Genomic DNA, 23,363 nt, shown 5'->3' with positions numbered 1-23,363 from the left:
GTCTCTGTCTTTTTCTGCCTGTCTGATGTCTGTCTGTCTCTCTGTCTGTGCCCCAGGATTTGGGGCTCATTTCTCTGCCCTCTTAGTCCAGTTTGCTTTGCTGAAGGGGCCCCCAAAGCTGGGGCTGGAGAATGATGCTGTATAATTCTCTAGTGCTTGCTCCTTCCCTGATATTGGGGCATGGGAGGCTGGTGACTCGTTAGTTATTTGAGCTTCACCATTTCAATAAAACATGCTAGTTCCCCATGGGAAAATATAAAGAATGTGAAGAGAATTGCTTTCGACTTCCTACTGTTATGCTGGAAAAAAGACTCAATTTCCTTGGATTTATTCCAGTGCCCCTTTGGAAACTTTGGCTCAATGTACAAATTCCATTGACATTCCTCCATTGAAGGCTGCATTGTGGAGCCATTTGATATTCACGACAAATTGAGGGGCTTTGACTGGATATCCATGCAAGAGGAAGAGGCCATTTTGGGGGAAGCAGAGCACTGCAGAAAAGGAAAAGGAAGGGGCAGAGGCAGGATTATGACCAAGAGTCTTCCCCTTCCACCCTGTTTTCGTCCCTCCATAGGCGGGCCTGCAAAATATCAGCCCTTTATTTCCAGGGGCTGGTGAGGCTGGGTTGGGAGAATGCAATTGAAGCTTTTGCAATGGTGAAGAAATGGGCTCAGAAATGCCATGAAAACCAATATTAGGGAAAAGGAATGCTGCTCTTTCTTTTCTTAAAGTAATCCTTTCTAGGTACCCCCATGCCCACTCCTAGGATCATTCCTGTAAGGTATCCATTGTCTCTTCTCTTAGAGTGGGCAGAGACTTGGTTTTCTGGCCTTTCTCTATGTCCCTTGTGCTGTTTCTGGACCATAGTAGGTGCTTAGGATTGATTGCTCCTTCACATTGGTGACAGCTGAATCTTCTTAGAGAGTATAGTAGACAGATCATGGACTTGGGAGTCAGGAAGACATGAGTTTAAATCCCCACCTAGACACTCACTAGCTGTGTGACCCTGAGAAACTCACTTATCTTCTCTCTGCCTCAGTTTTCTCATCTGTAAAACTGGGATAATAATAGCACCTACCTCCCAGGTTTGCTAAGAGGACAAATAAGATAATATGTGTAAAGTGCCTTTACAATTTTAAATCTCTATCTAAATGTTAGCAAGAGAGCTGGTCTTGAGGCAGAGAAAAGCTGAGTTCAAATTCTATCTCTGATACATCTTGGCTGTGTGATCCTGGGAATATCACTTAACCTCTAACTGCACTAAGTACTCAAGTCTAGGTGATTAAGATATTCATGCCAAATTCAAGAGCTTTGCCTGAATATACATACGAATGGGAGTGGCCATTCATGGGGAGCACTGCAGAAAAGAAAATTGAAGGGTCAGGGTCAGGATTATGGTCAAAAGTGTTTTCTCCTGGTGTCCTCCCTGCATAGATGTACCTGCAAAATATGAGCCCTTTTACTGCCAGAGCCTGGTGGGGGGCCCTCTAAGTTGAAGTCTGCATGTATAGAAGGAGTTTCCTTACTGGATGTTCCCTGTATATCCATTAAATCCCAGCTCTAGACCCACACTATTCTTACTTATGGGTAAATCTGGTCATTAGTCAGTCCATACATATTTAGTAAGGACTCACTATGTGCCAGACATTTCACTAAGCCCTAGATATAGAAAGAAAGACAACCACAATCCTTCTCTCAAAGAGCATTCCCTCCAGGGAAGACAACACGTTTAGGAGAAAGAAGATATATACAGTGTAAATGGAAGGCAATCTCAAAGTGAAGGCATTAGAAACTGACGGGATTAGAAATGGCGTCTTGTAGAAGGCAGGATTTGAAATGAGCCTTTAAGGAAACTAAGAGTCAGAGGTAAAAGGGTCAGAGCATTCCAGGAATGGGGTGTAGCTAGTGCAAAGGCATGGAAATAGAGATGAACTTGTGTTTGAGGAAATGCAGGGAGACTAGTGCAGTGCTATCATTCATTGAGTTTGTGGAGGGTATATGGAGGGCACACATGGTACTTGAGCAACTGGGAGAAGCAGGAAAGGCACTTCAACAAATCCTTGAAGGGATGTAGGGATTTTGGTGTGGTAGGAGGAGAGCATCCAAGGCCCAAGAGGGAATATCATACAAGGATAATCATGTAGTTGAGTGTGGCTGGGACACAGAGAGCATGGAGCAGAGGAACATGTCATTAATCAGGAACCACAGATTTGTTTCTCATTGGGAAGGACCTTCCAGTCTAGGGGAGTTTCTTTTAAAAAAACAAAAACTCCCACCTTCCATCTTAGAATCACTTCTGTGTATTGGAGCTAAGGTAGAAGAGTGGTAAGGGCTAGGCAATGGGGGTGAAGTGACTTGCCCAGGGTTACACAGCTGGGAAGTGTCTGAAGCCAGATTTGAATCTAGGACCTCCCATCTCTAGGCCTGGCTCTCAATCCACTGAGCCACCCAGCTTCCTCCAAGGGGAGTTTCTTGATCAGGAGAGTGACAAATTGGTAGCTGGGCAGAGGATGGCTACAAGTGACCTTAGAAAACATCTGATTCAACCCATTTCTTTTGATTTTTCTTTTTGATTTTTTAAAATTTAAGTATTTTCCCATGGTTACATGATTAATAGTCTTTCCCTCCCCTTTTTTTCTTCCTCCTCCCAGAGGCGACAAGTAATTCCACTGGGTTATATATGTATTATCACTCAATACCTATTTCCATATTATTCATTTTTTAATGAAGTAATCTTTAAAAAAAAAAAACAAAACCCCACATCCTATACCCATATAAATAAGTGATAAATCAAATGTTTTCCTTCTGTGTTTCTATCCCAACAATTCTTTCTCTAGATGTGGATAGCATTCCTTCTCAACAATCCCTTAGTATTGTCCTGTGTCATTGCATTGCTTTTAGTAGCAAAGTAGATTACATATGATCGTCCCATAATGTTTCAGTTTCTGTGTACCATTTTCCAATTTTTTGCCACCAGAAAGAGTGTGGCTATAAATATTTTTGTACAGGAATTTTTCCATATTATCTCTTTGGGGTACAAACCTGGTAGTGGTATTGTTAGATCAAAAGGTATGCATTCTTTTAAAGCCCTTTGGGCATAATTCCAAATTATCTTCCAGAATGGCTGGATAAAATCACAACTCCACCAGCAGTATATTGGTGTCTCAATTTTGCCACATCCTCTCCAACATTTATTATTTTCCTTTACTGTCATATTGCAGGCCTTGTTCTTTCTTGAAGATACTTGGTGCTATTTTATTTCCTTCCAGAAGTGAAGAGAAAGGCATACCTTCCTCTCCTTCTTATAATAGTATTCTTCCCTCACCCTACCCAAGCATCTCCTTCAAGTTTCTCTTAATACCATCCTCTTTTTTGTCCACTCCCCAATTTTTTTACATATCATCTCAAACAGCCTAATAACACAACCTCTGCTTATGATTATTTCTTCTATCTACTATGTTAATGAAAACATTTTTAAGAGTTACAGATATTTTTTCCATGTAGGAATATAATCAGTTTGACCTTATTGAAGCCCTAAAAAAATTCCCCATCTTTCTTGTTTACCTTTTTATGGTTCTCTTGAATTCTGTATTTGGACATCATATTTTCCACTTAGTTCTGCTTTTTTTCTTTAGGAAGGCTTGGAAATCTTCCATTTTATTAAATTCTCATACTTTCCCCTGAAAGTATATAGTCAGTTTTGATGGGTAGCTGATTCTTGGTTGTAGACCCAATTCTCTTGCCTTCCTGAATATCATATTCCAAGCCTTGTGGTCCTTTAGTGTGGAATCTACCTGATTCTGTGTAATCCTGACTAGGGCTCTTTGATATCTGAACTCTCTTTCTGGAAGCTTGCAGTATTTTCTCCTTGACCTGGAAGCTCTTAAATTTGGCTATAACATTCCTGGGGTTGTCTTTTGGGGAGTTATGTAGGGGGTGATCTATGGATTCTTTCAACGTCTATTTTGCCCTCTTGTTCAAGAATATCAGGGCAGTTTTCTTGGATAATATCTTGTAATATGATGTTAAGGCTTTTTTTTTGTTCCAGGCTTTCAGGGAGACCAATAATTCTCAAATTGTCTCTTCTGGATATGTTTTCCAGGTCACTTGTCTTTTCAATGAATATATTTCATGTTTCCTTATATTTTTTTCATTCTTTCAATTTTGCTTTATTGATTCTTGCTGTCTCATGAGATCATTAGCTTCTACTTGCCCACTTCTAGTCTTTAAATACTGATTTTTCAGCTATTATCTTTTGATTTTCCTTTTCGGTTTGGTTTATCCTGCTTTTCATGGCTTCCAGGAGGTCAATTCTGATCTCCAATTTGCTTATTACTTCATTTGATTTCTGTGCCTCTTTTTTCCATATGGGAAATTTTGTCTTTTAAGCTGTTATTTCCTTTTTTATTACTGTCTTTCTTTTTCCCACTTTTCTTTCCATTTTTCTTCTTTCTTACTTGGTTCTTGAACTCCTTTTTGAGTTCCTCAAGAGGTTATGACCAATTTCCATTTTTTGAAAGTTTTGATATATTTGATTGCTTTTCACTCTTTGCTGTGGCTTCTATATTTTGCTCTTTTTCTCCATAGAAATTATCCAGGGTCAAGAGCTTATTTTTTGCTGTTGCTCATTCCTTTTGCCAATAGTGGATTGGGGTTCCTGCGTGTTGGTGGTCATTGCTTTCTTAGCTTCTGTCTCTCAGGGCTTTGCCTTGGCAGTATCTTCCCCTCCCTGTCAGAAGCCTGAGTGAGGGCAGGTCAATCTGTGATGATCTTTGTGTAGCATGTGCTTTAAAGTGTTTTGTCCTAAGACTATCTTTCTAGCCCCTGCTGCCTCAGCTGAGGCCAGCTATGTTTCTGCTCAAGCTCCATGCTCTTCTGCCCAACCTCTGCAGTCTTCAGCATTGAGTCTCATTGCCAAGGCCTTGCACTACCCTCAGGGGTATGGTGCTTTCAGCCAGCCCTGAGAATTTCGAAATTGCCTCAGTTCTTGTGAGGAAGGTAGTGTGGGGGAGGGGTGGTGAGCATGCATTTTGATTAATGCAGTTTCACCTCCTTATAGCAAGGGAATCCACACTCACTGCCCACCTTTAATGCTGCATCCAGTGGGAGAGCCCCTTTAGTCATTTAGTTTTTATTTCTGCCCTTTTGGGATGCTTTGTAATGATTGGTTAGAAGGAGATTCAGAAGGCTCCTGCTACTATACTGCCATCTTGGCTCCACCTCCTATATTTCCTTTCTTACCTTTTTCTTTTGTTTTTCTTTTTGCTGCCCCTCCCACCTACCCTGCCATCTCAGATGGGAAAAAAGAAGACTGAGTAATAATAACAAATGTGTACAATCCAACAAAAAACATCCCCATGCTGACTAGTTGGGCTTTACTCTGTAGCCAGGCATCTGTCACCTCTATGTGCAAAGATAGATAGCCTGTTTGCTCATTGGTTCTCTGGAATTGTGGCTGGTCATTGCATTCATAGATGCTCTCAAGTCTTTTAAAGTTGTCTTTATAGTCCAGCACTTTTGTATAAAGGCAGAACTGAAAGCATAGGTTGCTGAAGGTTACATAGTGAGGGGTAGAGTTGTAATTGAGATCAGGCCTTATGGATTTCCAAGGTGGTAGGCTTTCCTCTATAGCCATTCAGGGAGATGAAGGTTAATTGTGGTAACTTGCTGGCCTTTTGGTTCATATTGTTCCTATCACACCTTTTCACAATGAACCACGTAATAGACCTTTTCTCCTCCCCTACAAACTAAAATATGTTCTACCTACTTCTTTAGGTTTAATACCTACTGTCTCCTCCAACCATCAAAATTTTTTCATTCTCAGCATTGTAACTAGAGTGGAACAAGCAGGGTTTGGCTCCACGGCACCAAAATTTAAAGGGGTCCAAGGCCATCATTGCAAGTCTTGATTCCTTCAACCAATGGGCTTTTCTACTCTCTTCCTATTACCCCCATTCCCATAAGTAGTCAATTTGTTAGCAATATAGAATTATTTTAGCATTTTGGGGCATACTTCCATAACTATTGGCATCCTTTGCCTCAGGCACAAAAATTCTTAGTTATGGCTCTCCCCATCCTGAGTCTGAATCTCACTTTTCATATCCTTAGAGACTCTTCTCGAAAGTCTTCATGGTTGGCCTATCCAGCGGTATGGGGAAAACAGTGTTTTGGAAGCCACATACCCCTACTGAATGAAAGAAAATGCAGAAAATATTGCAAAGAGCCTTGGCTCTGGAGTCTAGGGACTTGGATTCATATTTTACCCCTGGTGCTTACTTATTACCTGTATAAATCTAGACCACTTGGCCACTCCATGCCTCAATTTATTTTTCTATAAATTGAAGGGGTTGGACTAGATGGAGGCTGAGGTATTTTCTAACTCTAAATATTAAGTGCTTACTGTATACCAAGAACTGTATCTGGTGCTAGAGATAAAAATAAGTATAAACTTGAAATTCTTGTCTTCAACAAGCTTACATTCTAATGGAAAACACAACCTATAAAGGGGAACTGGTGAGGGAATGTGCATGGGGCATGTTGGAAGCTGCAGGAAAGAGAAATCAAAGCTTACCAGCAGGGTTCTAGGGTAGTTTCAGGGGAGAAGGCCAAGGTTCTCTTGGACTGACTGTGGAAATGATGATAGTCAAAGCTGGGAATGTGTGGCATGGATTACGAATTAACTCCTATTTCTCTAGCACTCGAAGACTGAGAACTTGTTCTCCTCCCAACAGTTCAGTATTTAGAACCCTTCCTCCCACTAGCTATGTGAGGGACCTGAGACTTAGAGGAAAGAAGCAAGTTGACCAAGGTCATGACCCTTGGAAGTGAATCAGGATTTGAACCTAGGGCTTCCAAAGCTCATCCTTTCCCCCCTACCTCCATGTTGCTGCAGTGGAAGCATGTACTGGTTCAATGATTCTTCTTCTCTTTACATTACCTACCGGTGGGATGGGCTGAGATCAAAACTCACACTGTACCTCTCTCACCAGTGGGAGAATCCCCCAGCTGAAGAACACTGTTAGGAGACTCCCTGATGGTGCTGTTGGTATCAATGCAATTCCAGATGTATGGCTACAGGAAACCCAATTTTCAGGGTAGAGCAGGCTTCCTGGTTCCTTCTGGCTTTGGGCCATCCTATTATCTGTCAGCTGTGTATTGCTCTAAGCCTCACATATGCTCTGTTGTGTTTTATCTGGTAAAGGCCCAGCTTGGTTTTATTAATTTCCATCAGGCCTCCCAAAGTGCTGAGATCCAACTCACCCACAAGGGAGAGAGAAGGGGAAATAGAGTCTTCGATCCAGACCTGTTGGGTGCTCACAGGAGTTCCATTCTTGCCACTTATTTCTTATCCCTTCCAACTGAAGGACTCTTAGAATTAGTAATCAGTTTAACATAATGTAATAGAAAAAGCCTAGGACTTGGGTGTTAGGAGACCTGGTTTACTTTCCAAGTTCTGTTACTGAGTAGCTGTGTGAGCTCAGACAAGTCCCTTGGTCTCCTTGGGTCTTAACCTCAGCTTCCTCTGTGAAATGAGGGGAATTGACTCGGGGTGGTCTAAGGACCCTTCTTATTCTAAAATTTTAGACTCTTCAACAGAGTATCCCAGATGAGAGAGAGAGGAAGAAGAAGGAGAAGTAGAAGGAGAAGGAGAAGGAGAGGAAGAGGGAGAGGGAGAGGGAGAGAAAGAGGGAGAGGGAGAGGGAGAGGGAGAGGGAGGAGGAGGAGGAGGAGGAGAGAAGAGAGAAGAGAGAGGGAGAAAGGGGGGAGGAGGAGGGAAGGGGAAAGAGAGAGACAGAGAAAGAGATAGAGAGAGGGGGAGAAGAGAGAGACAGAGAGAAAGAGAGAGAATGTATACACTGAAAACAGAGATGAAGGGAAGGGAAGTGACTCATGCAAAGTTATAGAGAAACCCTAGCAAGACAAGTACATTTGGTTATAAACATAAGCCTAAATGGTGTGGTACAAAAGATACTCAGTCGCCTCTCCTTGCCTTTCAAATATCTTCCTTCTTGGCCTTGCTCAGTGCCTGAAAATCTCTTTCCTTTTGTTCAGGGATAGGACTCTGCTAAAAATACAAGTTATTGTCTTGGAATCAGTCACCACAATTTTGGTCATAATGTTGCCACTTCCTAGCACAACACACTTGTGCTGTCTGGGCCTTAGTTTCCTCATATGTAAAATAGAGATGAGCTATCTCACAAGGTTGTCCTAGGAATAAAATGAGATGAAAGATGCAAAACCACTTATAATCAACAAGTTATCATTCTGCTGTTGTTTGAAGACCTTTACCAAGAGGAACTCCCTAGCTGGATGTCCCTAAGCCATGCATTCCACTTTTCAGTCATTTTTTGTTAAGAGGTTTTTTCTAATATCAGATCTAATTCCATTCAGTTCAGGTTAGCAGAGGTCCTCTAATCCAAAGTTGCAAACCCAGGGCCAACAGGCAACACTCCTTACTATTAGAACCAGGTCAAAATATCATTGGGAAATATTTCACATGAGAAATCAAAATATAATAAAAAGATCTTGTTAGTATGTGGTTGGTTTTCTAAGTCAATGTGCAGTTGGCAGGGATCTTCATCTCTGATTTAGTGGTCTTTTTCCTTTTGAGTCTGACACCACAGATCTAGTCCAACTCTCTTACTTTCTTTAATTTTTAAATTTTATTTTTTTTCCGGTTTACATATAGATACAATTTTAATAATCATTTTTTGACATTTCACGATCCACATTCTCTGCCTCTCCAAGATGACAGGTAATATGATATAGGTCATACTTGTGATGTCATGCAATACATATTTCTATGTTTGTTGTATTATGAAATAAGCCACATATGGCTTACACTAGAGAAAGACTCATGGAGGAAACAAAGTGAAGACTGATTGGCTTCTATCCATGTTCAGACTCTGTTCTTCTATTGTACAGGACAGCCTTTTTCAGCATGAGGCTGTTGGCAACTCCCTGACTTAACAGAGGAGGAACCAGAGGCCCAGGCAGGCCAAATCACTTGGCCGACATCTCCCTAGAAGATCCTCAAACAAGATCTGGCAGAGGACTAGGAGCCCATCATTGCCCATCTCTTCATTTTCCAGAGCAGGAAGCTGAGACCTGGCTTGTCCCACAGTGTCAATGGTGTCATAGGGATCCAGGTGTTTTCATTGTACCATCCGTTCCTTTGCTGTGTGCAGGACACCTCTATAAAACTCAGGTAAGACAAAGTCCTGGCCCGCATAGGACTTCCCAGCTTAGTTGGAGGGATGAAGCACAAACACAAATAATTATGATACATGATAGACCAAGTCAAGCCAAGAAACATGTATTAAGTATCTACTCAGTGCCAGAAAATGTGTAGTAATTTCATCAGATAAGTGGAGTCCAAATGTCATGAGGGATCAGCAAGGAGGATTGTCTATAGAGTTCTGGAACTGTGTTTGAATCTTAGACCTTTACCAGCTATGTGATCATGGGCAAGCCACTTAACCTCTGTGGGTCTCAGTGTCTTCATCTGTAAAATGGGGATAATAATACTTATATGGCTTCCTTACAGTTTTTTGCTTTTTTTTTTTGGTTCAGAAAGTAGTTTGCAGACCTTAAAAAAATTGGAGTTATTTTTACTTGAGTTCCAAGGGGAAAGTCCACTATCGATGGGTACTTGGTGGAGTTTGGAATTGTGACCATTTGAATTGGGTCTTGAAAGATGAATAGAAAGGAAGCTCCTTGGATGGGTCTGTAGCCATAGCAGCCTCAGTACTTCTCTTGCCCTGGACCTCATCATAACAAACAATAACAGAGTCAAGGGGGCAGCTGGGTAGTTCAGTGGATTGAGAGCCAGGCCTAGAGACAGGAGGTCCTAGGTTCAAGTCCGGCCTCAGCCACTTCCCAGCTGTGTGACTCTGGGCAAGTCACTTGACCCCCATTGCCCACCCTTACCACTCTTCCACCTATAAGTCAATACACAGAAGTTAAGGGTTTAAAATTAAAAAAAAAACAATAACAGAGTCATTGAATACCCCTACCCATTAGAGGAAGCAAAGCCAAATCAGGCGTTGGGCAGCCACTGGGGAACCATCTAGCTGCTGCTTCCTGAGTACATTTTTCACAAAGGGAGCCAAAGACAGATGTCAGCGTCCATAGAAATCTCAAGAACATGTCACTGAAGGAAGGAAATTGTAATCACTGTAATTTAGAGAGGGTCTAATTAACACATTTGTTAGATAACTAAGGGGACTTTACAATTACAGCCTAATTAATGAATAATATTCTGTGTATTCATCTGGAGGATGGGACCAATGCTCGAGTTGTTTTGTTTTTTTAAAGACCTAGATATCTCTCTCTCTCTACTTCCCTCCTTTTCTCCCTCCCTCCCTCCCTCCCTTTCTCACTGCCCCTTCACCATTTCAGAAACAATTCAATTCAGTGTAATCCAAGGGACATTTTTGAACTATACCTGCTGTGTACAGATCTCTGTTCTGGTGCTAGGGATGTGAAGATGAATGTCCTCAAGAATCTCCAAGCTAATGAGAGGAAATCAGGATTGATACCTAGAACACAAATCAGAGGAGACCTTGGTTCTCAGATCCTCATTTCCCTTTGCTGTAAAATCTTTTCACTCCCTTCATGGAGGTTCAAGGTATTATTTAAATGTGGGTAATGATTATTATTACTAGGATTATTATGGACAAAGAATTATGATATGTCTTGATGAGAGAGATTGTTTCTCATGGAAAAACTAATGGGACCATTTTCTAAGGCAGATTGCTGCTCCTATTGGCTTCTTTAATGTCTTTCTTTAGGCCTAAAGTTTGTCACCACAATGACCTGATAAATATATACATGATGTCTATATAAAAACTGTTTGGTATGGTGGAAAGAGCAGTAGCTCTGGAAATAGAGAATTGGGTTCAAATTCTGACTTTACTACTTATTACCTGTGCGACCTTGACTAAGTCACTACCTTCTTGGGCCTTAGTTTCCTTCTTTGTCAAATGAGAGAATTGGACTACATAGACTTGGTCATCCCTTCTAGGTCTAGATCTTGTGCAGGTCCTTGGGCAAGTTTGGATTTTATGGTCCAGTTGGTTGTTACCAGCTCAGGGGATGAGAAGGCCACAGACTATGAAGTCATCTACTAAGGAAGCATCCTAAACAGGGGCTCATCTACACAAACCTATGGAACTTTCTAGATTTTAACCTTGAAAATGGGCATCATAATAGCACCTACCTCCTAAGGTTATTGTGAGGATTAGATGAAATAATATTTGTAGGCATCTAATAAATGTTTGTTTCCTTCTCTTTCTTCCCTTCTTTGGTTTAAGTCTATGGCTTTCTAGCTACAGCTTGCTCATCATGAAGCTGGGTAAGCAGATACTACTACTGGGTGATGGTTAGGCTAGACTGGAACCAGAGGTCATGTGAGTTAAAAAGGGTAAGGGGCGTTTGAAGTGGGTATGCAAATAACATACACTTGGGGGCTCCAAGCAAGGTTATTTAGGGCTCATGGCTCATGAACCCCCACCAGTGTGCTTGGGTTTTCTAGTTAGACAACAGATGCATTTAGTTAAAAGCAAATCCATTTGATGACATAGAATAGTAAGAAAAAGGACATTTCCTCTATAAACTGAATGCTTTCTCTTATGAATCATCAGTGCAGAGAGTTGACATAGAAACATGTGAAGCGACACCTGTGTACTTCATAAGTGTGGCCATAAAACTGGTATAGAAGGTTAAAGTACTGGTGTACTTTACTGGTTTACTATGCACACATAGTAAACATGTGTCCAGGCCATCTGTATAGAGGGAACACATGTAGGGAGTGTATGTGTGATTAGGCTCCATAAATGTTAACAGATTATTAACCCATGCAGCAGCCAAGGCTCTCGTGTGGAGAGATCGCTCAGGCTTCTGATGCCACAGGACCCTTGATGCATTTTCGTGTTGCTCCCATCTGCTTTTGCAGGCTTTGCTAGGTGTGTCATTTCCTCCTGGCATGTGGGGATGGTGTGCAGTCTCTGTACAGTCCGGTTTGCTTAGATGGAAACAGATGTGAAAAAAGACCCATGACAAGCTGAAAGTCTTTTGATTCAAGGCTGTTAAAAGAAAAAAAAGAAAGAACTTGTCTTCCCCTTCTCGAATTTCCCCATCGTGGTCAGGATAACTGAAAGAATTTGAGCAGGATTGTTCCAGAGGCAAATGAGGCACAGTGGATTTGAAAGGCTGTGGAGATTTGGCCTGCAGGGGTATAGGGGAGAGGAAGTAGCAGCAGGCTAGCATGGCAGGGTGCCCACAGCTATACCTTAATGAGATGGCAGCTATCATCAGCCATGGTGTAGGGGGTCAGCGCCTTCTGCCTTTTTCCTATCCCTGCTTTGCCTGGGGTGGAGGGGGAGGAGAGAAGGGTAGATAGCAGCTGCCTTCCCTTTAGGTCTCTCTTTGACCTTATAGATCACTTTCATGAAGCAAGAGTGTCTCATGAAGAGGAAGAAAGCCAGCCCCCCCAGGGAAAGTGATACCTAATTGTGTGTCTAGGAAGTGGTGGCTCCTGACCAGCCCTGTCACTTCCAGTCCATGTGAAGTCCCTTCCTTTGGGGCTTAGATTGCTGTTGAACTAGATGGTTTCTGAGGTCCCTTCCAAATCTGGCATATTTGGTTTCTGGTCTTCTGGTCCTTCTACCATCTTGGAATGCTTCAGAATGTTCTATCAGTGCCCGACCAGGTACACTTTTCCTATGCTCTGTCTGATTGCTCCCTGCTTGTTCCTACTGTGAAAGTACGTTTTTAAACTCCTCGAGGAGATTTTAGGTCCAAATTAGGGCTGAAAGGGACTTGAGATATCACCTCAGCCAATTATCATTTTATAGAAGTGGAAACTGAGTCTCAGAGAGGTTAATGGTTCTGTGTTAACACATAAGGTTCTAGGTCTAGAGTAGGGAGGAATCTTAGAGGCCATTTATTCCAAGACTCTAATTTCAGAAATGAAGGAACCAAGACTGAAGGAAGTAAAATCATTGTTACCCATAGCCTCATAGTATAATAAATACAGAGTTTGAATCAATGTCAGAGACCATGTAGTCCATCCTCATTTTATAGAGGAGTAAACTGAGTCTTAGAGTGGTTAAGGAAACTTCCTATAATCACACAGCTAAAGAAAGTAGGATCCAGGAACTAAACCCAAGCTTTGCGACTCCAAGGATAGCATAGTATAGTCTCCTATAAGTAACATCTCTCCATGGCTATAATGTTTGCAAAACAATATATTTGTGTAATCTCATTTAATCCTCACAGCAACCCTGGGAGATAGCTGCTATTGTGGTCCCTGTTTTATAGTTGAGGAAACTTAAGGGCCTTGCCCAGAGTCCCCCAAAGGGACACTTAGTTAAGGAATTTTAGAATCAAGAAGTGAAAGCAGACCTCCCATCGCCAGGTCTAGGGTTTTTCCCACTAGCCCTTGCTGTGTTTAGCAATCATGATTGTGGAAGTAGACTGGAAGAACTGGCAGCAAGGGACTGGCCACCCATTGAAGCAGTGGTGATGGCCAGCCACCCACAGGGCAGGATTTGAGGACACCAAAAAACTTTCTCCTCAAAAACAAAGCCCCCAATCATCTTCACTTGCTGACAATTCCATGTCCTTCACTCATTTGGTTTAAGGCAATGAAGTCAAAATGGAAATGACAACTGCAAGAGCAAACATCCATTAAGCCTTTTACAGTCCCTAGACTAATTAATATGAAGTAATTGGTTGGATTAGTTTCAGTTACCCACTAGAGAATGGGATCTAAGAGGGGTAAATGAGAATAAGGGAATAGGAAGGAACTGTGAGAATGCTAGGCATCCTCATTAAGGCAAGGTTTCTTTTCTGGGTGTGTGGCAGCAAGGATATAAGCTGTCCCTCAGGTCCAGAATGTTCTCCCTCCTCACCTGACATCAGATCCAAGGATTGAAGTTCTAGAGCTAGAAGGACCTCAGAGACCAGGTAGTTCAACACTCACATTTTACAGAGGAAGCAACTGAGGCTCACTGAGGGAAAAGGACTTGCTCAAGGACACATAGGTGGGGTGGTAACAGATTTGGGATCTGAACTGAAATCCTTGGACCCCAGTGCTAATGTTCATTTTAATACATAAATGACATTGCCTCTCCTCTGCTTCTTAGGATGCCTAATTTCTTCAAAGCTCAGCTCAGCATCTTCTCCTTCACGAGACCTTCCTACTGCCTACCTTTTCAAAACTACATTGTGTTTACTTAAGGTATATTTGGTATAAACGTGTGTGTGTGCAAAGTAGAATGTACACTTCATGAGGGCAAGAACATAGCCCAGTGCCTGGCATATAAGAGGAGCTTAGTAATCGTTTGTTGATTGGTTAATTGATTGACTGCCCTGAGCTGGTCAGGTTGCAAGAGGGTAGACTTATCCCAAATAATGCAAGTAGCCTCTTACCAGAACATGTGGCTCTGAAGTGCCCTCTGTCTGTCACGCCAAGGAAGAACACTGGAGGAAGACCCGCTGCCTCCTCCAAAGGCCATATGTTGGCAGAACAGTTTGGCCTGAAGCAATGATTTATTGCTTAATGTCTAGGACACTCAGCATTCTCAGTAATCTACCTTGCTGGGCCTCCATCCTGAGACACGTGTTTTACTTCTACACATTCCAATAGTCCAATGAACTTAGCCCCTTGACAACAGTGCATTTTGGCAGCATCTCCAATAATGAGTCCATCAGCAGAAAGGTTTCGTCTTGAAAAGAGGGAGGGCTGCCACTCCAGAATCCTAATGGACCACTTCTCGATTCTCATGTAGCAAGTAGATGGGATTAAAAGTTATGCTGATTCCATGGGGACAGTTTTATTCAAAGACAAATTTGCCAATTTCACTTTATCAAATGTGGGGAAATGAGTTTAGGGAAAGGGACACATTTATCTAGCACTGACTATGTGCTAGCACCATGCTAAGTGTTTTTATAAGAATCTTATTTGATCTTCACAACAACTTCAAGAGGTAGGTGTTATTATTATCTCCATTTTAAAGTTGAAGAAACTGGGGCAAGCAGAAGTTAAGTGATTTGCCCAGGGTCATATAGCTAGGAAATTTCTGAAGCCAGATTTGAATTCAGGTGTTCCTGATTCCAGGCCCAGTGTTCTAATTGCTGCTCCATAAGCTACCTCTGTACTCAGCACAAAAATAATGTGTATGAGGGTGTTCACTCTAAAAATACTAATGATCACAACTGACTTATCCAAATACCCCCCACCAAAAAAAGTTAGCTACATCATGTGCTCATGCATGTATATGTGTGTGTGCATGTGCATGTGCACAGAAAATTGTATGGAGAGGAGGGTCAAATTTACAAGGAAAATACCAATGAGAAACCACCTATCCTGAGTCCTAATGGACCGTTCCTCAATCATCAACAAAATGGTACCTTGAGGGAGCCGTAAGAAACTAGGGAAAAGAATAAGAGAAAAAACTTTAGAGTTTAACAAAACAAAAGCTGAAAAGACACTTCCTCCAAAAGGTAGCACCAACAGTGGTGCCTCATCTTTCTTTTAGTGTTTCTAGGCTCTTTATTCCCCCCTGGGGAAGCCCCGGTAGCTTCAGGGGCTGCTTTCCATGATGCCACCAGTAGTTTGGTTCCACTGGACTCCTTTAAAGAACCTTAGTTTGTCTGGAGGAGATGAATGATGACAATGGTGTAACTGCTCTTAATGGGTAATATTTCTCTAGCCCTTGAAGGATTGCAAAGTCCTTTATTTTTGTGTGTGATCTCAGAGTCTGGACATGCATGGTAGCGACAGTACTTTGATGCATGTTCAAATTTCCTTTTCTTCCCCCACTAAGAAGTGAGAGTTATTTCCTGATTCAGTGTTTTTTTTGGTTTCCCCAGCATCTAGTACAGTGATGGCAAAGCTTTTAGAGACTGAGTGCCAGGCCCCACCCCCTAAACTAAGTGCCATGCCTGCCCTACCACCACATCCTGGGTATGCCCCACACAAAGAAGGGAGGAAGCATTCCCATTGGGCTGCTGGGCAGAAGGGCAGGTGAAGTAAGGAATGTCCTCAGCAAGTATAGAGAGGGGGAGGGGAGTGACTCGAGTACTCTGCTCCCTTCCAGCCCTGCTGCCTGTGAGTTGCTCACTTTACCCACTGTATGCTCCCATTGGCTGCTGGGCAGAGGGGCAGGGAATGGGAAAAAATGTCATCAGGCACAGTGGAGAGGGGGAGGGGAGAAGCTCCACTTGAGTCCCTCTGCCTTTCTAGTAAAGGACTTGGGAAGGGCAGCTTAGTGCCCACAGAGAGGTCTCTTTGTGTCATCTTTGGCACCCATGCCATAGGTTTGCCATCACTGACCTAGTATGTCTTGTAGGCTTAGTAAATGCTTGTATATTGATTCATTCACTCCTTTAACTACATTGTCTAATTTTATCAGCTATAAAGATACATGGATGTTTATATATATATATATATATATATGTATTTCAATACATGTACACTGACATATGGAAGGACAGATACACAACAGTGTAGAATAGAGAGAACTGGCTTTAGAGTCAAAGGACTTGGTTCAAATTGAATCCCTAATGCTTACCAGCAGTGTGAGCTTAGACAGATCACTTTGTCACTCTGTGCCTCAATTTCTTTTCTTGTAAAATGAAGGGGAAGATGGCCAAGGTGGGCCTCTGAGGTCCCTTTTACCTCTGGAGCCATGATCTTATAATCCTCAATGACGCAGCTTATGGTTGACACTTCCCTGCTTTAGTGGCCAAATCTTCCTGAGTTCCTGTAGCCAAAACAAGTCCAAACCTTCGTGGCTGACCTGCCAATAATGATCCTCTTGGCTCTTAGCTTTACTGATATTCAGCTGGCCCAGTCCATTTCCAGGCCTGCCTTCCAAGTCTTCCCGGATGACTAGCAAATATTGGAGGTTGGTCTTTGGGGTGCAGCAGAACTCTTGCTTACTCCCGCACCACTAGGAGGGACGCTTGCAGGGAGGAAAGCAACACTACTATTAGCAATAATGGCATCAGGCTCTCTTAAGCCCCTAGCACAAATCAGTTTATCTGATGAGCCATTTGGGAGATTAGGACCCTTCAAGGATGAGGCACTGGAGGGATAAAGGAGAGGAAAATCTCCCTCTTGGTGTGCCAATAAAGTTCTGGTAGCAAGTACGGTGGTCTGAGCTGGGCTTCTAGAAAGACTGGATCGACCTTTTGTAGCGTGCAGAAGGGTTCTCCCCAAGGAACATTCATTAGTCTTTGGAAAATCTGGGTGGGTGGGGCTGTCATATACATGTGGATCAAAATGGAAATGTCCGGACCTACAGGATTCAATTCAGTGGCCCTAGAGCCCTGATGCTCAGTGAGGATGAGTATCTGGGAACAACCAGGGTCTTGTGGTTAGAGTTGGGGGCGGGGAGTTGGGTAGAGTTGGTTGGATGTGAGCAGTGTCCTGCATGCTAACTCATTCATTTACAAGCCTTGCTTCCTGGCCATTCTGGGCTCTGGAGCCAGTTCTCATTTCATCGCTCTGAAAGGAAGGCTCTGGCCCTCAATTGAACCATTCAAAGAAGCTCTCTGAGCTGGACCAGGAGTCTGAGGCAAACCACTAAAGCGTGAATGCTGAATGCCTGCATTGTCTAGCTTCTTGGGAAGGCAGCTCCTTCAGCCAAGAGTGTGCCGGAGGAGAAATGATGAGGCTCCAGCCTGTGTGGGTGACTCCTTACAGCAGAACAGGAAGGAGAAGCTCTCAACAGCTCATTGGTTTCTGTGGGCGAGGTTAAGACCTTCTCTTTGCTTCAAAACTGCATCATGGCCTTGTTTTTTCCCCTTGTCTTTTGAGTCAATTAAATACCACCTGTTGTTGGGATTCCTATCTTACCAGAAACAGAGAATTCTCCATGACAGTGATTTCCTGGTGACTTTATAGACAAAAATGGATTTTCCTCCTGAATCTAGAACTAGAATCTAAACCTAGAGGCCATCTACTCTGTCCTCCCTACCCATCATTTTACATGGAAAGAAAATGAGCCTGGGAAATGCAAAATGACTTTCCGAGGTCCCCCATGGGCTTACAGTGTTGGAATTGGAAGGCACCTCAGGGGCCACCTAAATTAGCGAAAGAGGAGAAAGTTCTGATCTCTGAATCATCTAGTGCTCCTTCCTCACCCCCAGACTGCGTCTCTTGGAACTAAAATTTCAGAAGACGAGAACTTTAACTTAACTTTGAGTCTGGGCTGAAACCCAAGCTCTCAATATTTTCAGAGCCCATCATGATCTCATAAGAAATGGGTAAGTGGGAGGTGGAAAAATCTTATCTTAACCAAGGGAACAGCAATCCTTGTGATAAAAAATAATAACAATGCCACGCCTCTTTTATAATAACCCAGTAAAATTGGTAGCACAGGTCAGATTTTACAGAGGGGGAAACCAAGGCTCAGAGAAATGGAACTACTTGTCCCAGCTGACAGAGTCATCACCTGAACCCAGTTCTTTACATTGTAAAGCCAGTGATATTCCTAATATGCCACCCGACCTCATGTTGTGTTTCCCTGTTTCCATCTGAGTTAGAAACCTAGGAATTGCCTGGGGCCCTCCCTGACTCATCTCCACCAAGAAGACAAGCTCCTGGATTTCATAAAAGGAAGGGGCCCCGAGAAGCTCCCGCAGAGCTAATCAAGAAGGGCACAAGGACCCATCTCCAGAATCCTATTTGACACGTGTCCATGTAAATAAAAGTTAATCATTTCACATTTGGCCTTGGCTCGTAAGGGATGTAATTTGGGATTAAAAATAAACACACTGGAACATACATCCTGATCAGAAACATTCATATGCACAGCTGGAAACAGACACTGCAATCTGAAAGTATAATTAAGATTTACCATCTCTATTTATAGACGCCGAGCGTAGCAAATTCATTGTCTTTAAATGAGAAGGCTGAGAAAGGAGTTGCTTAGGTTGGGAGGGGCAGTGAGGGAGAGGATATATTAGTGGTGAGCCAGGTGGCACCATGTCCTGATGAAAGAGGAAAGGTGCCCAAGGAAAGGTCCAGGTAATGCAACCCAGGGCGCATATGTGTGCGTGTGTATACGTGCTTGCCAGACACGTATGCATGGCATACCCTGACAACCTGCTCCCATGTGCACACATGAGAAAAGAAATGTTAGGAAAGCCCCAAAGCACAAGGAAGAGAATGTCCCCTGGTCTGTTTTATCCCGTAGTGAGAGGATTGTTTTTGAGATAAACACAAAAAGTCTGCTGCTGAAAGGTTGACTAGTTAGTCAACAAGCCTTTATTAAATAGTTTTTATGTGGCAAGCACTGTGCTAAGCTAGAGCAGAGAGTGAAAGGTCTATGTGGTTGACAAAATCAGCCCCGGAATGGAATCTGAGAGACCTTCATGCGGGGGATTCAGAAAATCCATGGGGTCTTTTTTCTCCAATAACACCAACCCAGTTCCTGGAATTTCTCAGGCACGGTTCTTTCCTAGTCCTTAAGGGAAAGAAATCTTTGATACAGGCCAGCCAATCCCAGCTGTTGGTAGGAAAAGCCTTGCCAAAAAATACATCAGAGTTTGGAAAGAGTACTGGGAGGAACTGGAATTTTTCATACTCTTCTTGTGTGTCAGAATTAAAAATGATCAGAAAAAAGTTAATTTCAATGATTCACTGAATCAATTTACATTTCAAATGGGAGAATCACAGGATCACAGAACTTCAGAGTTGGAAGGGATCTTGGCCTCCTTCTAATCCATCCTGTACTAAGAAAGGAATCCCCTCTTTAATGGACCAGATAACTAACTGGTCATCCAGCCTCTGCTTGGAGCTCCCTAAGGAGGCTGAACATTCCACTTTGCAAGACAACCCATTCTCCTTTGGAGCAGCTCAGATAGTGATTGATCCACTTTGCTTTTCTGTAGCATCCTCCCATTGCTCCTAGTTCTGCCACCCCAGGGCCAAACAGAACAAGTCTATTTCTCTTCTGTAAGACAGCTATCATATCCTCTCTAAGACTCTTCTTCTCAAGGCTAAATAGCTATACTCCCTTCTCCTGATGCTCATATTGCATGGAACAAAAGTCCATCATCCTGGTTTGCCCTCCTCTGGACACTTACTGATGTCCTTAAAAAGTGGCACATAGATTTGAACACAATATTCCAGATGTGGGATTTTTTTCTTTTTGTTTTTGGCAACAACATCACACCCCTAAACCACATTGAGCTTGCAATCCACAAACCTCCTCCAGATCTCTTTCAGAAAAATTTCTGACTCTCCATATGAAGCTGATTTCTGGATCCCAAGGGTAAGACTTATATTAATCCTTCCTGAATTGGATCTAGTAGAGTTCTGTCTAAGTGATCTTGGTTCTGTTGTTCATTGTGTTAGTCGTCCCTCCCAGCTTGGGATCATTCCCAATTTTGATTAACATAACATCAATCTTCTTTCCAAATCATTGATGAAAATGTTAAACAGTATAAGGATAAGCAAACATTTTCCTGGGGCACTCCACTGGAGATAGTTCTTCTGGTGAGATGACACCGAATCATTGCTGATGACTTTTGGAATCCAGCATTCAACCAGTTTTGAGACCATCTAAATGCCAGTCAAATAAATATTTGCTAAGTTCTTCCTATGTGCCAGGTACCATCCTATGTCCTGGGCTTACAAAGAAAGGCAAAAGACAATCCCTGATCTTCAGGAACTCTTTCTAATAGGAGAAACAACAATCTACAAACAAACTGTGAACATGATTAAGTGGAAATAATCAACAGATGAAGACATTAGAATTAAAGGAGATGGAGAAAGGTTTCCTGTAGAAGAAAGGAGATTAAATGGGGTCAGAAGGAAATCTAGAAAGCCAGGAAACAGAGATGAGTGGAAAGAATACTTAGTTGTGGGGCATAGCCAATGAAAATGCCCAGAGTATTTTCAATATATTATTATATAGCACTTTATGATATAATGCAAACATTATGTTTGCTTATTCACATATGTAAACCTTATATTTACACATATAAAATATTTAGCATATTATATAATATTATAGACAATAATATTTGTTTTATTGGGTAGTCCTTTTATTGGCATCTCTCCAAATTTTCCATGAGAAAAGGAAGAGCTGTAAAAAATACTTTGCTAGAAACCAAATAAACCATATTGAAATAGCACTCTCCTGTTGGACTAGTTAAATAAAAGCTTTCAAAAAAGGAAATGAGGTTATCATTGTATGACCTGTTCTTGAAGAAGCCTTGCTGAATCTTTGGAATTACTTCTTCTTTTGTGATAAAGTTATTAACCTTCTTTTTAATGATCCATTCTAGAATATTCTCAGGGATCAAAGTCAAACTCACTAACCTATACAGGCTGTCCCCAAAGTCTTAGTACAATTGTAAACTATAATAGCTTAATGAATTTTAAATGTTAATAAAGTGTTAAGCTTTGATAAGTTTAAAATTGCCATAAAACTTTGGGGATACCCTGTGTAGTTTGAAGATAATTGTATTCTTAAAGAATTCATATATTTTCTATTCTCTAGGTCTGTTGTTCCTCTCTTATTTTCCACATTTCACATGTTTCTTTCTGTGGCCCAGTCATCAAATCCAACCTTTCCTTCAGTATATGAGGAGTTCATGTGGGTAAGGTAACTTGCATTCATTGAGGGCAGCTCAATGATCTCTTCCTATCTTACTGTCTTCCCTCTCTTAGCTACTTTTCTTCTATTGTTTCCAGTGCAAAGGTGATTCTCCTCAGAATTTAGCAGCTTTGCCTTTGATTTATTGTCAATTATCATACCATCCACCTCGAGCAGTGGGTACATCACTCCTTTGAGTCTCCTTTTCCAAATATACCTTGAGAGACTCCCTCCTCTTTTTTATTGTTGTCATCTTGAATTCATCCTGACATTATGTTTCAGAACCATGCCACACATTTATCTTCATCTTCTGGTACCTAGCCTTGCCTCCATTTCTGGGCATCTCTTTTAAAGACCTAAATGCTGATTTCCATAGGCATCCACATTTGTCTCTTCAGACAAATCCTAATTATTTCCCTTTTTATCTTCCGAAATTTATTCTCAGGAATTTCCCGCCCTTCCTGGGCTGATTTCCCCTCTAAAATTAGTTCACCAGATCCTACTTATCTTTTCACCAAACTATTTTTAAAAACTTTCCAAAAATCCACAGTTCGTGCCAGGGTATGCTTGATTTTCCTTTACTGTTCTATCACAAGATCTAAGAGGAAATAGTCATTTCCCTAATAAAAATGACCATCATTTCTATCCTAACAGCCAGTCCCTCCCTGTTAGTGAGAGGCAGATCCAGTGTAGAATTTCCCCTTTTTAGTTTTACCACCTTTTGAAGTATAAAGTTATCATTAAGACAAGTCAGGAAGTTATTAACCACTTTGCTTTTGGCAGAGAAAGTGAGCTTTAGCTGATGTCTGGATTACTTACATCTCCCATCTCTCACTATGACATGCCTCTATAGCAGGCCTGTAATCTATTTTTTGTCCTCCTCATCTGTTTCCTCTTTCGGCCCAGTTGGTATGTCGAATGCTTCTATGACAAAATTGCTTCTGTTTCTCTTTCCTTTGATCTTCACCTAAATACTCTCCACCACGCATCTCCATTTCTGGTTCCTGAATCTCCTCACATGATTATCTGCCTTATTATACAACACAACTGCACTTCCATCAAAATTTCACCCATCTTCTTTCTTTTGAATAAGATATAACCTTATGAAGCTATATCCTGATCACAGTTTTTATTCCACCAAGATTCAATGATATCTATGGGGTTGTTTAGCTCTTTGTATTAGAATTTTTAGTTTTTCTTGCTTGTAGCCTAAACTTTGGGCATTTGTTTATCAGTATTTGAGGATATGAGTTTTACCATTGGCTCCTGTGGATTTTGTTCCTTGGGAATTTCTACACGTCTTGACTACTATCCTTTGTAGCTACTCTGTGGGATCTAGCATAAGCAGTTTTCTCTCTAACTTGCATTTCTTGGTTAAAAGACTTTTTTGATGAAATGTATAATGTACTTGTTAAATACTTTCGTACCAATATTTTATTGGGTTGGCTAGGATACTATCTTTCTCCAATTTTAAGCTTTGATCCAAATCCTTTTCTCAGGTTCCATCTTTTAAACAAGCTGTTCTTTTCCAAGATTAGTTGTCTCTCCTATATTCCTTATTTTGGGTATGTCATTGTAACTAACCTGTGCCCCTACATAAAGCCTTCAGTTCATTGCCTGGGTATTTGTTATCTTTGGCAATTCCTTCTCGGTCCCTTTTGGTGGTATCATTTCTAAATCCTCAAAATTGGGTTGGAGTAAGCCATTTTGACAAATATTGAAAGATTCTTTTTATGTCTGGGA

This window comes from Gracilinanus agilis, chromosome X (genome assembly GCF_016433145.1).
Source record: "Gracilinanus agilis isolate LMUSP501 chromosome X, AgileGrace, whole genome shotgun sequence".
NCBI lineage: Eukaryota > Metazoa > Chordata > Mammalia > Didelphimorphia > Didelphidae > Gracilinanus > Gracilinanus agilis.
This window is presented reverse-complemented; position numbering follows the sequence as displayed.